The sequence below is a fragment of the Lepidochelys olivacea genome, assembly GCF_965140295.1.
Source record: "Lepidochelys olivacea isolate rLepOli2 genome assembly, chromosome: 6".
Lineage (NCBI taxonomy): Eukaryota > Metazoa > Chordata > Testudines > Cheloniidae > Lepidochelys > Lepidochelys olivacea.
In genome coordinates this window covers 76,401,523-76,415,319 of record NC_140416.1, presented here as the reverse complement: position 1 = coordinate 76,415,319, position 13,797 = coordinate 76,401,523, and the positions used below count along the sequence as shown (strand labels likewise).

Here is a 13,797-nt window from a genome sequence, read left to right as displayed (position 1 = left end):
GATATTGAGCTATTGTTTCTTTAACTGTCCCATTCCTCTTTCATTAATGACATCTTTGAGATAGGTCTTTGTTAACACATTGTGTAGTTCCTACTAGATAAACTTCCCATTCTAACAGTTAAGCAGACGGTAAGACAATTGTCTGTTCTGTTACTGCCCCTTTGCACTGCCAGAATGATGTAAGGGATCTTAAAGCTAGCAGTGGCAGCCATTGGAAGAGATCCTCAAGATAGGGGGAGTCCTCACATGCTGTAGAACCAACAGAGTTACTCTACACAGCCTTCGTCACAGCCAGTAACATAGGTGCATGGGGACTGTGGCCAAATTTCCGCTGCACTGCAGCTATTCTGAGCTGTGTGAATAACCCTAGGGAGATGGGGAGAGCCAGATGTAATTCAGAATAGAAATCAGGCTGCTCTAACTTATGCACAAAAGTAGCTTACAGTCAGATTCGCATCCCGTCACTTCGTCATTCTTATACTTAGCGGAGCTTGGCAGAACAGAGAATACAATCAGAAATTCTGTATGTTGAGTATTGTATATATTATTAGACAACCTTATCGACCTAATACAAAACCATAATTGTTCATCTAGATACAGCAATTTAACTTCCTACCCTCCAGACTTGTCATATTTTTCACAATGCTCATATGAATATAATGCAATAATGAATTTGTCTTTCTCCATCATTTACTCTGTGTGTGTGTGTGTGTGTGTGTGTGTGTGTGTGTGTATACAAGCACTCTGTCAAATAAGTCATATTTAACAATATTCCTTCCCTTCATTACGAGTATCACTTAAGATGAGGGGGGGACTGTTCTGTTTACTACATATGTGCTGCAAGTGTAATTTTCAGAGGCAGAGATGGAGTAACTCTAACACTGAATCAACGTAACTCTATAACAGAGAGACACTCTTGTTCCATAGAACTCTTCTTCGGAACCTTTTCATTTGTTTTATTTCATGAACATACTTATCCATTAGGTTGTTTTGGCTGTGACTTTCTAATACTTGGCTTTAGTTTAGTGCAAATAGAGTAGGGCAATATACTTGTCCTGTGTAGGGAAACATTTTTGCTGTTTTGTTTTGTTTACTTTATTTTTTTCATGCACTTTTTAGAATCATATAAGTTGTGGGATGATGATGTCCTTTTATTATTTTGTTCTTGAGTTGTTCCTTGGATGTGAATATGCCCATTTTCCCACACAAATAAGCAAGTGATAGTCATGTGTTGTGTTATGGTGGTAGTTCTTCCCTTTCCTCCAAGCTTAGAGATTATTAGAGCTATCTTCTGTGAGAGAGCAGTAATTAGGAGTTTTATTTTTCTGTCATTGGGAGGGAGTTAGTATCTCTTCTGAGAGAGTTAGATCTTAGTGCCTCTTTTAAATTGTTCAACTACATTCATATTAGTGTTACTTCTGAAGAAAGATGGCAGAGGCAGCCATCTTTCTTACTTAAAGAAATTAAGAATTCATGAAAGTGTTTCTATTCATTTTACTCTTTGTAAACCCTTTTTCAGAATGTGGTGCCTACCTGTGACAGTATCCTTCATTCTCACATGAACTGTGTTGGTTTCAGTGTACTTATATGAGGAGGAAATAAGCTTTTGCCCATGCACAGACAAGTCGCTTCTCTGGTCAATGGTTCACAGGTTGACTGTTGATGTTACACATTTGTTGAGAACAAGGGAACACGGCTTCAGTTCTAAACTGGCAGAAAAGGTCATGGCCAGGAGTTTCAAAAAAAGGTGCCAAAAGTTAGACTGGTGAGTGCATTTTTAATGGACTGAGTACATGGTCTGGTTTTCAAAAGTGCTGAACATTCAGCAGGCTACTTGTATTTAGAGTTCTAAATATGTACCTAGAAGTCTAACTTTAGGCCCCATTTTTGAAAATCACAGCTCATGACTTTTTAAAAATAGACAAGGATACTGGCTAAAGATGGTAGGGAATCCTGGAAAAAAAGAGCCCAGTTTCAATGAGATCATCATCTACCTTCCTAATTGAGAATTCAACTGTAAACGTCAGATCCTACCATGACCTAACACCCAGATGCTGATCACTATCCCAGGGATGTAATTAAATCTTGTACAGAGAGAGACTGAGTCCTTACATGAACCACATCAGCACCAGATGAAAAGGCTGATTCTCTTTCATCCAAACCACAGCGGAGCTGAGAAGTTGCACTAGCTCCATACTACTTTTGTCACTCCAGGGAGACTGTTCTAACCCCCCATTTTATAGTAATGGCCCCAAAGTTGCAATCTTATTATGGGAAAGAAAAACTAGCCTAGCAACTACACTACAGTAAAAGAAAGTGTATAGTAGATAACAGATATGCCCAGTATAGATAATATTTAAATTACATTGAGGCTGTATTGCATATATTAAAGATTTGTATATACTCCAGATAAAATCAGTCTAGAGAAATAGTGGATCCGTGTGAATGAATACTAAAATAATATTTTTGTTTTCAGAATCTTTTTCTTTTCTCCATCAGCATAGTGTTGCCTTTTTCTTTTTTAATCTTGCCCTTCTTAGAGAAAAATATGTCCCTCAGATTACCATGTCCCAAGGGGAGACCATAGCAAAACCTAAATGTACATCATAAAGACAAAGAGATTGTCTTCCTAGCATTTCAGGGTTGAAATTTCACTGCTTTGAAAATGTTAGTTTCAGGTTGGGCTCACTAGGAGACTCTCACCAATGTCCTCTGCCTCAAAGAAATAACTGGGAAGAACAGTTGAATGATGAATTGATCAAACACTTCAAGGAGTCCAAGGAAGCTTTAACTCAATGTAGCTCTCTATAGAAGCTCTTCTGCTCCTGAGGTCAAGTATTTCAACTGAGGTAGTATTAGATAATCTGTGTGGCAACACTTGGCAGAAAAATTTGTCTTCTCTGCTAGGAAAATAAATAATGACAGTATAGGAATTCTCCCTTGATTGTTACTAGAGAGACAGTTGATGAAAGAGTGCATTCCAAAATAATTAGCATAGAAAATAACTAAAAAACGCAAATACTTCTGTATAACTGTTAGTAAATGTTGACTTTTAAATGGCAAACACTGAAATTTTCTCAAGATGGGAATGACATTTTATTCTGCTAGTTTTATGAAAGTCACTGGACTTGATCTTGAAGAATCAATGCAGTCTTCTCCATTCCTGAAGTCGATATTGCTCCTGAGTTCAGGTTATCTGAGAAAATGTATGAGCTATTTATAACTTCACATTAACTACATTTTCTTATGGTCTATTCAAGTTTGTTATCCCATGATGCTTTTTCAATTGTTTGCCATAGTTTTCTAATATAAACCTCAGGCATGATAAGAAACATTATAAAAAATATAGATAGCAATGCCAGTGAAAACCCATGGAAATTTGCAGGTAACTATTAGTGTTACTATTTTTCAGGAGATGGAAATCAATAAGCAACCTGATCAGCTGGGCTGTGTCCTATGGAATTCCATAAGAATATTTTGGTTGCAATCGCTCTTACATTTCCTGTGTACTTTTAGGGAACTATACGCTGGTTAGTCTGTGTATGGGAAAGAGCCACTTCTTTCTACAATCTGCCTAGCCACAAGAAGCTCTCAGTGGGCTGTGCTCCACAGCACAGTGAAGCCAACCCCCTCCATGTTCTCCCCAACTCCTCCTCCTCCTCCACACTTTAGAGTGAATTTAAATGATTCTGTTCCATCTGGGGACCTTCACAGCCTTGGGGAGACATAGCACCGGATTTGCCTCAGGTTGTGTAGGCTTTATTATATGAATTGTATGTTTTGATTCTGCTATGTACTGTACATTATGGATATGATGAAAAATATCTTGTAAGATTAGCTGTAGCAGGTAGACCTCAACGCACTGTACTAGAGCTGTTTGTACTTGAGATATTGATCAGTGTCCACAGAGCAGGGTGGAGCTATTGAATACGAACTTAAGCCTTATTTTTGTGTCTTCATTTTATGTATTAACTTCATATCATATTTCCTAAAGGTATTTCTTTATCTTCTATGGGTCATTTTTAAATATTAAAAACAAATCGCTTGTTCATTTTTTCCTGTCCCTAATGATGATGATAATAAATAATTTGTCATGAGAAACACATTAACCCAGGAGAATTTATTATTACAGGTTTAACAACACAAGCTTTCATTACTGACTGATAAAGAGCAATAAATGAATTCTTAGTGCTGTTTTAATAAGATTTTTTATATAATATTTTAACAGAATGCTTATGTCACCATGAGTAATATCCTGGTGTTTGTAAAGAAAAATATGTTTAAATCCTTTTTAAAAGTTAGCTTTCAATACTGACAGCTTTTACTCTATGGAAGCTAACAAAAAGCTCTCGCTGAAAGCAATGTTCATTTTAGTAGGATTTAATAGGATAATTTTAAAAATATTTTGACAATAAAAATAAGATGTAGTTTGGAGTGTCATTCAAAAATGCTATTGTTTAGCCAACAGTACTGAAGGAGGAAATTTGTAATGCATTTTTAGGATGTCTTGCAGGTCGGGTGACCAGACATCCCAATAAAATCAGGACTGTCCAGATATTGAACTCTGTCCCACGTCCCGAACTATGTACGATCGGGTTGCCATTGTCCCAGTATTGTAGGGTTGCCAGGCCTCTGGTTGGTGTGGGGCTGGCAAGCTCCCTACCTACCTGGCTCCGCACAGCTCCCCAGAAGTGCACATCACCCTCTGGGTCCTAGGCGCAGGGACAGCGAGGGGGACTCTGTGTGCTGCCCCCTCCATGAGCGTTGGCTCCGCAGCTCCCATTGGCCAGGAACTGTGACCAATGGGAGCTGTGGTGGTGGCGCCTGCCGGCAAGGCAGCACACAGAGCCAACTAGCCACACCTCCGCCTAGGACCCAGAGGGAAATGTTGCCACTTCTGGGGAACTGCCTGACGTAAGCGCACCCCAAATCCCAGCCCTGAGCCCCCTCCTGCACCCAAACTCCCTCCCGGAGTCAGCACCCTGAACCCCTCCTCCCATGCCCCAACTTACTGCCCCAGCCACGAGACCTTCCCTTGCAGCCTGGGCTGGAGCCGGGTCCGTGTGACCCCACACGCAGCTTGCGGTGGGGGCCACAGCCGGGGCTGTGTGACCCCATAGCATGCACTGAGAGTCAGGGCCGTGCGCCCCTGAGTTGCAGCTGGGGCTGGAGCCAGGGTTGTGCGACCCCGGCCCGTGGCATGCAATGGAAGCTGGAGCCAGAGCCCTGCAGCATGTGGCGGGGGCTGGAGCTGGGACTCTGCGCCCTCCGACCCACAGCATGCAGCTGGCAGTAAGCTGGGAACCTGCGGCCCCCTGACCCATGGCATGGGTCTGAGGCTGGAGCCGGGCCGTGTGCCCTCAACTCGTGGCAGGAGTCAGGCCTCGCGGCTTGCAGGGGGAGCTGGACCCGGAGACTGGAGCCGGGCTGTGTGCACCCCCTTGCAGCTTCCTAGGGCTGTACACCCCCCTCCCCTATAGTTCCAGTGGGGGATGTGACCCTGTGGCTACCCCTCCCCCAGCATGTGTCCCAATATTTTATTCTTGTGATCTAGTCACCCTACTTGCAGGTCTTCTATACACCCAATTTCTAGTCAGCTTCAGTGAGAGTCACGTGCTTTTTAACCAACTGCAGGTTTTTCATCTCAATGAAATTTAAATGTAATAATTTCTTCTTATAATTTTAAACATTCAGGTGTTTTAAAAGCATATAAACATATATTTAGCCTGTTTATCTATTATCTCTGTTTACTAGACTTAATGGTGATAAATAGACCATCTTTTATGTTTTGTTCTGTTTTTTAACATGCCGTTTTTTAATATGCATTTTGTACTTAACTTGAAAATTCCTATTGTACTTGAAGGCCTACATTTTCAGCACTGCTGTGACTGCTTTAGTTCTTGCTCATAGACTTTAAGGTAGGCAGGGACCATTAAGATCATCTAGTCTGATATCATGCATAATATAGGCCATAGAATTTCACCCAGTGATGCCTGCATCAAGCCCAATAACTTCTGGTTGAACTAGAGCATATCATTTAGAAAGACTTTGTGTCGCTCTGGTGCCACAAAGCAGCCATAAAGCTAATGGATCCAGCTCTTTAAGGATTCTTTTGGGCAGTGCAGAATTAGCGCAATAGCTCTAAACCAAATTCTTTGCAACTGAACTTGTTTCAGGAAAAGGGAGCAAGGCTGTGGCATTGCTTTGAACCAGGGGTAGCTGGGCATAATTCCGGGACCAAACCAGCACCCAAAGGCCTTGAAAATGCTGGGAAATCATCAAGCTGTTTGAAATCCATCTTTGTCCTACCTTCCATTAGCTCCCAGTACAGCTCAGCCAGACCAAAGAATCTGAATCACAGTATTTCTTTAAAAAGTGTAAATAATCTTTTTGAAAATGAAATCTCACATTTATTTTGCCACTACAAATGTAAAACAGTTCCCAAAGTTTGCTAACAATATTTGTGTTTTGTAATACTGAATTTAATGAATTACACTTTAAATTAATTTTTATAGGTAAATATAAAGTACAAACAGGGTAACATATTTTGTTCATATGTAGGAGAGCTGCTAAAATAGTTTATCTATTCAGTGACATACCCAGTCTCCCTCTTGCATGCTCACTGAGGTTCCACAGCACAAGGGATTTGAATAGGACATGGGGAGACACACAGTAGGTGTGCATTCTATGATTGGCAGCGAGCCCCAAACAGTAAAAGGAGGGCAACAGGTGGCGGTACAAGGGATCTGCTACTGCACAGATCTTCCTTTCCATCTCCTGTGTGGGGGACAAATTTAATTACCTGATGTAGGCAATAGTAGCTTCCATGGAATAGGTCTGCTGCGCTTGGGGATGATGATTTCTTCCCCACTCCTCTGAGTATCATTCAATTACTAAGATATCTAATTAGACCTGGTGCTAGAAATTGGGGCTCAGAGTTAAGGTCAAATACGGATCCCATCAAAGTCAGTAGGAGTTTTGCTAATGAATTAGATAGGACTTGGATTTGGCCTGTAAAGATTTTATTTTATTTTATTTCATTGCCAGATTATTGCACAGTTTCTTTTTTTTTAAGCAATTCCAGTAATAATAATATCTTATATTTATATCAAGTCCTTCAACCAAAGCATCTCAAATTACTGGACTTTATAAACAGTAAACATTCAGTCATTTGTGAAATACAGCCATATCTGAGCGCATTGGTGGCAACAGTTTGTGCACCACTATACAACAAAATAGAGCAAGAAATAAAGAACTGAAACTGTATGGTGATTTTAGAAAGGCTGAAATTATTTTGAATTCAGCCAGGTGACTGAGACTAACACCACAGCTCTTACTAAAAGTGCCATAAGATCTTTACTGACCACAGCAGTTAGGACTTCAGTTTTACATCTCTTCTGAAAGATGTTTAATCTGAATGACAGCTTAGTATGTGTGAATGATTAATTCACTACACACACTATAGGTTCTGAAACAATGTGAAAATCCAGGTTTATGTGCTCTTGTATAATTCAGTAAGTAACCAGCACATTTTTTCTTTTTTAATTATAAAAAAGTGAGACATGTAAAGGAAGCTACTCAAAGTACATTAACACTCCTCTACAAGTGTAATTTGAAACTCATGAAACATTAATACATGAAGTAGGTAACGTTGTTTTTATGTTTCACAGAAAAAAGAAAAAGGAAGAGATGTGACATTTCCTTGTATGTTATTAAAACGATGTATCGTGGAGAATTCAGTTTCTTCCTCTTTTCCACTCAGAAACTTTTGATTTATGTTAATACAAGGAAGAAGGATCTAAACAGGAACTCCTCACTTAGTCATCCTGGTTAACATTGTTTCGTTGCTGATCAACTAGGGAACATGCTAGTTTAAAGTTGTGCAATGCTTCCTTCTGATGTCATATGGAAGCCGCCTGCTTTGTCCACTGCTTGCAGGAAGAGCAGCCTGTTGCAGCTAGCTGGTGGGGGCTTGGAACCAGGGTGGACCGGCAGCCCCCCTATCAGCTCCCCGCTCCCCTAAGTTCCCTGCGCAGCAGCTGCTCAGCGGGCTATCACTTGCCGGCAGTTTAGCTATCTCTCCCCCCACTGCCATGTGCTGTTCCTGCCCTCTGCCTTGGAGCTACTCGCTGAGACTCCTGCTTGCTGTGTGTGGAGGGGGGGAAGAAGAGGGAGGCTAATGTCAGGGTGTCCTCCTCCCCCATGCTCCTGCACCCCGCTTACCCCATCTTCCATAGAGCAGGGGGGACACATGGACAGAGGGAGCTGCTGCCTTAGGCTGCAGCTGCAATCTGGTCTCAGCTTGCTGATCTAATTAAGAAGGCAGAGTACTTCTGACCCCACTCTGCATACTTAAAGGGGAAATGCACATCTCTATCTCTCAAACACACACAGGGTGTGTGTCTCTGTCTCTGTCTGTCCTCCCTCCTTTCCTGTTGCCTTGTAGAGTGTGAGAGTTAACCCTTAAGTTCATCATTTAGCAGTAAGGCATTCCCTGGGAAATATCTGACCCTCTGACTCCTCCACCTCAACCAAGCTTCACAATCATCATTGCTGTGTACCAGTATTAAATTGTTCGTTTAAAACTTATACTCTGTGTGTGTGTGGATATATTTTTGTCTGGTGAAAAAAATTTCCCTGGAACCTAACCCTCTCATTTACATTAAGTCTTATGGGGAAATCGGATTCACTTAACGTAGTTTCACTTAAAGTCGCATTTTTCAGGAACGTAATTACAACATTAAGTAAGGAGTTCCTGTACATAGAATTTTTGTGCTATTTTTCATTTTACCTTGGAAAGATAGATTTGTCAATGGCTAAATACTTCCGAGAAGAGTGTGACCATATGTATAATTGAGCAGAGACAGAATTCCTATTATTTTCCTGTGAAAGAAAAGTCAGTGTTCAGGTGCTGAAAATGGGGAGAAGTGTCAGAAGTGCGATGAGCCAGACCTCTCAAATAGTCAAGGCCCAAATGTGGGACGCAGTGGGTGACAAAGACCCAAAATGAGGGACAACAAAATAATTATTCATGCAGGAAACTTAAAACACTAAGGATTCTTTCCTTTAGTATAAATAACTCTTCCCCTAACCTCAGTTCTGAGTCTTCATTTCTGATGCAAATAAATTTTCAAGAATAAAAGTAGACACCAACTTTTGTGGAAAATTGGTAACTTCGGTGCTAAAATGAAAGACCTCCCTTGAGAAGTATAGGTTCAGCTGAATGGAGGATTAGCAACTGGGACTGACTGGGCCCTGAAGATCATGGGTGGGGGAGGAGCCAGCTTAGGCTGGTTGGAACAGCTTGTGACATTTGTAGATGTAACTATTGCCCTGCTGTATCTGCAACACTGTACGGTGCAAGGGAACAAAGTTATATTTAGTACAAAAAGACCAGTCTAGTTTCATTGTCAAGCTGACTTAAGTACTAATAGTAAATATGGAGCATAATGAGAAAAAGTGAAATAGATCTATAAAATTCCTTTATGTTATAGTAATCTAAGATTATTGTAACACAGGAAAGACATTTTTATATGCTGTGTATCATTTTTACTGTATTGGTGTCCTTCATCAGTCAGGGGTGTGAAAAATCCAAACCCCTGATTGATGTAGTTATGGCATCCCAGAGTAGGTAGCATGCAGCCCCTTTCCACCCTGGGAGAAATCTCGTAGATCCATGGTAGCAGTGCATTCAACGTGCAATCAGAGTAGCTAGAGTGAGTGAGCCCTACCTCTCTCTGCCAGGCTGTCTAGTAGTCCCAGGTAAAGTAAGTTAGTTAAAATGAAGACAATGTGGAATTGTGATGGGGTAAGTGGGGCAGAGTCAAGATGGAGTTCTGAGTGGTTAAAATAGAACTGGTGAGCGTGGCAGACAGAGAAATTAGATAGAGGTGGAATTTGGAGATCAAAATGCAAATAGATCAGTGTGAAATAGTTCTTTTTTTTTTAAGGGAAGAAATATGCATTTATTTTGGGGAGGAAAGAGGTGGAATTGTTTCAGGGTGGGAAGAGAGAGGTAAAATGAGAGAATAACAGATTGCAATTAGCTGAAGTGTATAAATGTCAAAGAAGGAGAAAAGGAGTACTTGTGGCACCTTAGAGACTAACAAATTTATTTGAGCATAAGCTTTCGTGAGCATCCGATGAAGTGAGCTGTAGCTCACGAAAGCTTATGCTCAAATAAATTGGTTAGTCTCTAAGGTGCCACAAGTCCTTCTTTTCTTTTTGTGGATATAGACTAACACGGCTGCTACTCTGAAAGAAGGAGAGGAATTATTAGGAGAGATTCAGGGTGTGGGTTATAACTAAAAGTAATGGGATGAAACTAAGACAAAAAACTATATTGAATAGCCGGAAAAAACATCTTGACAATTAGATGTATTAGATTATTAAATAATCTCCATAAAGAAGTCCCATCACTTGGGACTTGAGAGGACAAAACTGAAGAAAAGAATCCCATGTCAGCAGGGAGATGAAAAGTTATTTTGTTATATTAAAACTGAATTTTGGTATAATTTGGAGTTTTCTTTAAAACTTTCATTTAGAATAGCTTTAGACAATATTAGATGTGTTTTTAAATGTGTTCATACATCCAAACAAAATGTATTCCTCACTGGGATTATAATAGTAAATCCAATTTTTGAAGGGATCATCATTTAAAGAAGAGTTAATAATGAGAACATGTAATTCACTATTTCTAAAAGAATGTGATACTTAATAGAACGTGTTTTCTATTTCAGTAGGTAGAAAATGTATAATAATGTATAGAATCCAATAATGATCACATTTCTTCTCCAAAAATAAATGGTAATAATTTGTGTATTAAGTTTGTATTTTTAAGAATTGTTGACTATTTATCTTCAACATTTAAAAATACTTATGGTGATGTTTCTTATTGTCAATGACTATGGTGCTTTTATTGGAGAACTGAAGTTGTGGTTTTACACTAAAAAGTGACTATAAAGTTGACACCTTTTTACTCAGCAGATCTGCTCTCTTTGTGTATTTAGAGTCATATCTAGTTACTTACATGATTACATTATTATTGTTTTTTTTTACTACTGACAGTCCTGCAGATCAAACATAACAATGGGAGAGTGAACTGGATTTTGCATGTGACAAGAATAGTTCAATTAAATACCTAATACAGAATACTTTTGCAACCCCACTGACTTCAAATTATGTGCTGTGTTTCATCTGTGCAACTCCACTTAAGGCCAATAGGTTGCACATTTGTAACCGGGGGCAAAATTCTGCCTCCAGAGCCTTTAATGTTGGTGATGAGGCACTCTCCAAAATGAACTCATTTTGGCTTTCAGATTCCATGCTGAGTTTGCAGGGCTGGCATGTATTTAAAAAAATGTGTAAACTGAAATTTTTATATGAAATCAGTGAGACACAATAGATATGAAGCCCCACAATGCAGTTTTAAGGTAGATCCTACCTGCCAAGTCATCTTTTAGAGTAGCAGTGAAAAAAGTACTTCGGAGGATGCCTGTAGATGGACTGAAGCTCATTTTTTTTTTAAATTAAACTCATATTGAATGATTTTTAATTAACTAAAAATGTCATTGGATTAAATAGACATATATGGGGGGGGGGAGAAGTTATCTTGAGAGAATTCATGTGCCTTGCTTATGAAAAATGTAAAAAAGGGACTTTACTAAACCATGTGACTTTACTTAGATATTGTGTGTGCAAATGGCAAAACACTCACAATTGAATCATGATAATAAAATGTACCCAGTCAAAATTAACTGATTAGAATTGACCGTAAGAATCTAACCTTCAAAAGTGCATAGGTAGGATCTGAGTCTGACTTCTGTATTTAAGTGAGACACCCACTGATTCCAGTGGAATTTCTGATAAGTACCAGCCCAAAAAGGTTCAAAATGAGCTTTAGTATGATGGGGTTTGTTCTTTTTTTTAAATCATCTAAATCAGTATGTCTTTTGGTCTTCCAACTAGGCTTTTATACTGCACCCATCACCATGGTATCTCACTGACTTGCCTGCTTGGCTATAATGGCACAATGTGCCTAAAGCTGACAAGTCACAGGTACCGCAAACCCCCAAAGGAGCTTAGCATTGCATATACCATTGGGGTCAGGTAAGGTTTTTTTCAGTATGTGGCACAAAACCATAGACCTTTAAAATATATACTAAAATAAATGCCACATTATTGAGTTGTCTTGGCTGATTTTATGTTCCCTGAGGAGCTGATAACTTTGCATTTCCGAAGACGTAAACAAAAACAGATAGGAAGGTTTCAGCTAAAATGCTTAGCAATTATTTAGTATTTTTATCTCTAGATCTCACATAATTTGTATGTGAGTATTTTTATCCACATTTTATAGATGGAAAAACTGATCAATAGAGATGTTAAGTGGTTTGACCAAGTTCACACTGTATGTCAGTGACCATTTTGAATATAACCAAGGCTCCTTGATATTTAGGTCTTGGAGCACAGAACTGGACTTAGCTCATTATTAATAAATAAGAACCTTATGCTTTTATTTCTTTAATTTTACATAACGTCTTTTGGTAATGATGAAATGTAACTGAAATGTCAGAGATTAAAAACTTCAAATTAGATGCAAAACAATTCAAACATTAAAATCTGTTATATTAGATTACTGTTTTGCTGAATTTGCATATTTTATTAAATGGAAAATATTAATCATTCTCCATTTTTAAATGTATCATCCTTTTAAAGATTTGGCTGACACGCTCAGCATACAGAACTGAGGTGACTGGTATTTTATTAAAACCTAAAACAAATGGATGGGTAAACTAGAACAAGCTTATTTTCTAGGGAAGACATTTTATCTGAAAGTTAGCCTCTTGAAATTAGAATAATAAGATGGTAATGTCAAAACAATGAAAATCATTTTAATTTTTTTTATATTTACATGTTTTTATTGTTGCTGATATTGAAATGACAGTTTTTCGTAAAAATAATTTCAAAACTGAAAACTACTATCCGCAACTTTCTATTACACATAACTTTCATGTATGAATGAGTGGATATCAGTATGCCAGTGTATATGGAGGTTTGTGCAGAGAAGTTGTTGTGTTAACAGAGTATTATAAGACATATGGTATACTAAAAGATCAAAAATATTTTTAAAGAAATGTATATTGCAAACAAATGTGAGAAAAATCACCTGTACGCTATGTTGAATTTTTAATTCTTTGGGCCTGATTCTCTACTCACAAAATGTGAATTGGAAGTTAATCTACTGCAGTTAATAACATTATACCAGTGTAAAACTTGTTTAAATGAGAGGAAAAATCTGTCCTTTTAGGGAAATGCTCCTCACTGAAAACATTTCAGCAGAGGTAATAAAACATGTAAAAATGACACATCCTATTAGTTAAACAAATTTTACCTTTAGAGTGCTCCCTTCTCTGATGGTGCTACATTTGCATAAGATGAATAACATTTTATCTTTATCATAATATATTTCTATATACTGGCGAGAGTGAAAGTTTGAGCTATTAATTTCATGTCACATTTGGAGCTAAGCACATCATCCAACCATTCCTTGCTATATTTGCTTTTGCCAAGTGCTTTTATTTTTTTATTATTATTTTATAAGTTATAAGGCAAAAGGTGATTTTAGACCAGTTGTATGAAGGAAGTTAATCTTCTACTTTAATCTGGAAGGGAAAGATACAGGATGATTATGTTCAGTTTGATACAATATTAAACATTCTTTCACCACTAGCATAGCATCTGTTTAAATCTTTTGGCCTGAACTGTGCTAAGCTAAAGGTAAAACATTCTGTGGAAGAA

The 13,797-nt window shown here is 38.6% G+C and overlaps 1 protein-coding gene across 5 annotated transcripts in view; it reads left to right on the top strand.

Moving 5' to 3' along the window:
• NOVA1 (NOVA alternative splicing regulator 1) overlaps positions 1-13,797 on the top strand; it is a 229,329-nt gene that overhangs the window by 212,201 nt on the left and 3,331 nt on the right. The window lies entirely within an intron of this gene.